Source organism: Cervus canadensis, chromosome 6 (assembly GCF_019320065.1).
Source record: "Cervus canadensis isolate Bull #8, Minnesota chromosome 6, ASM1932006v1, whole genome shotgun sequence".
In the NCBI taxonomy this organism is placed as follows: Eukaryota; Metazoa; Chordata; class Mammalia; order Artiodactyla; family Cervidae; genus Cervus; species Cervus canadensis.
In genome coordinates, this window is record NC_057391.1 from 61,807,048 (window position 1) to 61,812,980 (window position 5,933).

Consider the following 5,933-nt stretch of genomic DNA (forward strand, 5'->3'; position numbering starts at 1 on the left):
AGAATTTCCAAAAACTGTTGAATGTTACCAATTCTAGGGCTCAAAAAGCCCAACAAATCACAAACAAGAAAAATAAAAATATGCTCCTATACACATAATAGCAATAATTAGTAGAAAAGACCAAAAAATTTCTTCAAATGAGTCAGAGTGAAAAAACATATTATTTACAAGTGAATAACAATTAAACCAATAGCTCTTTCTTCTCAATAGCTGCAAAATCACCAAACAGTGAAATGATTTACCCAGTGTGCTAAAATAACTCTCATCTAGAATTCTACACCCAATAAATTATCTTTTTATAACAACCAAAAAAAGGCTTTTCTCAGATTTGCCAAAACAAAACCAGATTTGTTACCTTTTGCCATTCGAACTTCACTAAAGAAAATTCTAAATTATCATTATAAGCAGAAAGAAAATGGTGAAAGGTGTGAGACATGACAGAATGTCGAGAAAAGATATTGTTAAATAGGTGGGTGTATCTAAATCAATGGTTCTTAACCAAGAGCAATCCTGCCCACTGCTAGGGGATATTACTTTTATTTGCTTCATTAATTTTAATAAAAGAACAATTATAAGTACATTTTAAATTTCCATTGTCAAAAAACAGAAAAAATTTCCATTGTCCACCATTCCTATTCCACTCTTCATTATTATGAATTTGATATTCGTTCTATCAGTTCTTATTTTATATTTCCACATATATATGTGCATCAATGAATAAAATACAATTTGTAGCGCTTTCAAAAATTTGAGGCATATATATATGAGGCATAGTATTCAATCACTCTGCTGCTGGCTTTTGTGTATGATTTTTTGTTTTCATTTTTTAATTTTAAATTTATTTATTTTTTAATAGACGGATAATTGTTTTACAGAATTGTGTTGGTTTCTGTCAAACATCAACATGAACCAGCCAAAAAATATGGAACGCTTCACAAATATGCATGTCATCCACGTGCAAGGGCCATACTAATCTTCTCTGCATTGTTCCAATTTTAGTATATATGCTGCCGAAACGAGCACCACTGGGGGATATTTGACAATGTTTGAAGACTTTTTGTCTGAGACAACTAGGGGAGGTAATGATACTACCGGCATCCAGTGTAGAGAGACCAGCGTGACAGTGAGCACATGCGTGTGTGCTCAATCGTGTCTGACTCTTTGCAACCCCATGGACTGCAAGCCTTCCAGGTTCCTCTGTTCATGGGATTTCTAGGCAAGAATACTGGAATGGGTTGCCATTCCCTTCTCCAGGTGATCTTCCCAACACAGGAATAGAATCTGCATCTCCTGAGACTTCTGCATTGGCAAGCAGATTCTTTACCACTGAGCCACCAGGGATGCTGCTAAATATCCTATGATGTACAGGACAGCTCCTTACAACAAAGATTTATCTGGCCCAAAATGTCAAAGGTGCTGATGTTAAGAAATGCTGATCTAAATTACCACTATGTATAGCAGTGCTAATAACTTTATTTGAGTGTTAGAACTAAAATATACTGCAAAAACAGAATATAAATAGGGAGGGTAGTGATTAATGTATTCTAAGGTCTTTGTATAATCTGTGTGGCGGAAAAGGAAACTGAGTAACTATAGGCTTTCACAAGTTAGGTGACCATGCTAAAACATAAAGGTGACTAGTAAATGTGTACACTTCAGAAGTTACATTCTCTAACCTAGTAGAAGGAAGATATGTAATGGAAATAAAAATGATACAGAGGAAACATGAAAAGAGACAGAAAACTAAAAGGCAGGAAAAAAAGTAGGGAGTATAACAGGAACAAATACATCAGAAATCAAATAACTGTCAATAGACTAAAACTCTCCAGTTCAGATAAAAAGCTTGTCAGTCTAAATAAAATAAGAATTCCAGCTAAATACTGTTTACAAGACATATATACAAACATTAGGACACAGGAGTGTGTAGAGTTAAAGGATGGAAGAAGATATAGAAGACATACACTTGCATACAAAAAGATTTCTAAAGCTACTGATATTAGACAAAATAGACTTAAGGCAAAAAGCACTAGTGATGATTAAAAGGTAATTGAATAATACTTAAATGTTCAACACAATATCAAATTACCAATGGCATTTTTCACAGAACTAGAAAAAAATCTAAAATTTTGTACTGAGACACAAAAGGCCCTGAATAGTCAACTGGAGGAGTCAGACTCTCTGACTTCAGACTATACTACAAAGCTATGGTAATCAAAACAGTATAGCACTGGCACAAAAACAGAAATAGAGATCATTGGAATAGGATAGAAACCCCAGAAATAAACCTACACACCTATGGTTAATTAAATTACAACAAAGGATGTAATACTATACAGTGGAAGAAAGACAGTCTCTTCAATAAATGCTGCTGGGAAAACTGGACATTGACATTCTAATTTCATAAAATGAAATTAGAAAATTCTTTAACACCATACACAAAAATAAATTCAAAATGGATTAAAGACCTAAATGTAAGGCAAGATACTATAAAACTCTTGGAGGAAACATAGGTGAAACATTCTGACAAAATCACAGCAATATCTTTACTGAGCTGTCTCCTATAGTAATGGAAATAAGAACAAAAATAAACAAATATGACCTAATTAAACTCAAAAGCCTTAGCACAACAAAGGAAACCACAGACAAAACAAAAATACAACCCAAAGAATGGAAGAAAATATTTGCAAACAATGCAACCTACAAGGGATTAATCTCCAAAATTTATAGTTTGTATGACTCAATATAAAAAAAAAAAACTTCATGAAAAAATGAACAGAAGAACCAAATTCTCCAGGGTCATTTCTCCAGTCATTTCTCCAGAGAAGACATACAAATGGCCAAGAGACACATGAAAAGATGCTCAACTTTTTGCTAATTATTAGAGTAATGCAAATCAAAACTATAATAAGCTATCACCTCACACCAATCAGAATGACCATCATCAAAAAATCTATAAACAATAAATGCTGAAGAGGGTTTGGAGAAGAGGTAACTCTCCTACACTGTTGGTAGGAATGTAAATTGCTCCAGTATGGAGGTTCCTTAAGAATCTAAAGTAGAGCTATCATGTGATCCAGCATTCCCACGCCTGTGCATATATCTGGAGAAGAACATGGTTTAAAAGGAAGCATGTGCCCAAATTTTCATTTCAGCACTGTTTACAATAGCCAAGACATGGAAGCAACATAATTGTTAATTGACACAGGAATGGATAAAGAAGATGTGGCATACATATACAATGGAATATTACTCAGTCATTAAAAAGAAAGAAATAATGCCATGTGCAGCAATATGTATGGACCTGGAGATTATCATACTAAGTGACATATGTCTGACAAAGAAAGACAAATATCATTTGACATCCCTTATATGTGGAATCTTTACCAAAGGAGATATAAATGAACTTATTTACAAAACAGAAACAGACTTAAAGAATGAACTTATGATTACCAGGGGGGCAGGGTAGAGGGAAGGATAGATTGGGAATTTGGAATTGACATGTACACACTGCTATATTTAAAATAGATAACCAACAAGGACCTACGGTGCAGCACAGGAAGCATTGCTCAACACTCTGTAATAAACTAAATGGGAAAAGAATTTGAAAGAGAATAGATATATGTGTATGTATAACTGAATCATGTTGCTGTAGACCTGAAACTAAAATAGTATTATTAATCACTTATGCTGTAATATAAAAATTAAAAAATTAATTCTATTAATAAACTGAATTGTACCTACTAACATAGCCTTACAAATATTTTTAAAACATAGACAAAACTACAAGGAAATTTAATAGATAATTTCTCTCTTATAATTGATACATGATTGGGAAACTAAATCAGTAGATTTGAAACCAGTTTCATAGATTAATGAACTCATTTTTTTCTTTTTAAGGATAATATTGGCCTTTACTTTTTTGGCATACAGTTCTTCAGGAAAATGATAAAAGAAATGAAGAACTTTATGCCAAAAAATTGAAAACCAATAAAATTGATAAGTTACTAAGAAAACACAAAACACAAAAATTAACCTATGAGGAAACAGAAAAAGAGATAATATTATAAAAATTGAAGAAATTGAATTACCAAATCAATATCCCCCCAAAACGAAAACAACAGGCTTTTTACAGGAAAGCTTTCTCCAACATTCAAAGGGCAGATCATTATAAACATAGACAAATTCTTTTAAGAGTGACAAAACAGGAAAATCTCACCAACTCATTGTATTAGCATTACCTCATTATATTAACTACATTTGTGATGTGAAAATAAATAAGGAAAGTATAAAAACAGAATCTCACAGACTAACCTTAAATAACATGCAAAAATATAAAAATTCTAGGCAAAAACATTAGCATCAAATATAGCAGTGTATAAAAAACAAAAATGTAAAAAATAAATGCAAAAAAAAGTTAAAAAATCTTAATGACCCAGATAATCACAATGGTGTGATCACTCACCTAGAGCCAGACATCCTGGAGTACAAAGTGAAGTAGGCCTTAGGAAGCATCACTATGAACAAAGCTTGTGGAGGTAATAGAATTCCAGCTGAGCTATTTCAAATCCTAAAAGATGATGCTGTGAAAGTGATGCACTCATTATGCCAGCAAATTTAGAAAACTCAGTAGTGGCCACAGGACTGGAAAAGGTCAGTTTTCATTCCAATCCCAAAGAAAGGCAATGCCAAAGAATGTTCAAACTACCGCACAATTGCACTCATCTCACATGCTAGTAAAGAAATACTCAAAATTCTCCAAGCTAGGCTTCAGCTGTATGTAAGCCAAGAAATTCCAGATGTTCAAGCTGAATTTAGAAAAGGCAGAGGAACCAGAGATCAAATTGCCAACATCTGCTGGGTCATAGAAAAAGCAAGAGAGTTCCAGAAAAACATCTACTTCTGCTTCATTGACTACACTAAAGACTGTTACTGTGTGGATCACAACAAACTGTGGAAAATTCTTAAAGAGATGGGAATACCAGTCTACCTGACCTGCCTCCTGAGAAATCTGTATGCAGGTCAAGAAGCAACAGTTAGAACTGGATATGGAACAACGGACTGGTTCCAAATTGGAAAAGGAGTACGTGAAGGCTGTATATTGTCACCCTGCTTATTTAACTTATATGCAGAGTACATGATGCAAAATGCTGGACTGGATGAAGCACAAGCTGAAATCAAGACTGTCAAGAGAAATATCAATAACCTCAGATATGCAGATGACGCCACCCTTATGGCAGAAAGTGAAGAGAAACTAAAGAGTCTCTTGATGAAAATGAAAGAGGAGAGTGAAAAAGCTGGCTAAAACTCAGCATTCAAAAAACTAAGATCATGGGATCTGGTCTCATCACTTCATGACAAATAGATGGGGAAATAATGGAAACAGTGAGAGATTTTATTTTCTTGGGCTCCCAAATCACTGCAGATGGTGATTGCAGCCATGAAATTAAAAGACGCTTGCTCCTTGGAAGAAAAGTTATGACCAACCTAGACAGCATGTTAAAAAGCAGACTTTGCCAACAAAGGTCCATCTGGTCAAAGCTATGGTTTTTCCAGTAGTCATGTATGGATGTGAGAGTTGGACCATAAAGATGGTTGAATGCTCAAGAACTGATGCTTTTGAACTGTGGTGTTGGAGAAGACTCCTGAGAGTCGCTTGGACTGCAAGGAGATCAAACCAATCAATCCTAAAGGAAATCAATCCTGAATATTCATTGGAAGGACTGATGCTGAAGCTGAAACTCCAGTACTTTGGCCACCTGATGCGAAGAACTGACTCATTGGAGAAGACCCTGATGCTGAAGAGATTGAAGGCAAGAGGAGAAGTGGATAACAGAGGATGAGATGGTTGGATGGCATCACTGCCTTGATGGACATGACTTTGAGTAAGCTCTGGGAGTTTGTGATGGACAGGGAAGCCTGGTGTGCTGCAGTCC

General features: G+C 34.7%; 1 non-coding gene across 1 annotated transcript; it reads right to left on the bottom strand.

The window, feature by feature from the left end:
* Positions 1 to 916: 916 nt before the first annotated feature.
* Positions 917 to 1,023, bottom strand: LOC122444405. The gene has a single exon (XR_006270248.1). It is a non-coding gene; the product is annotated as a U6 spliceosomal RNA (small nuclear RNA).
* Between the last annotated feature and the right edge of the window lie 4,910 nt (positions 1,024 to 5,933).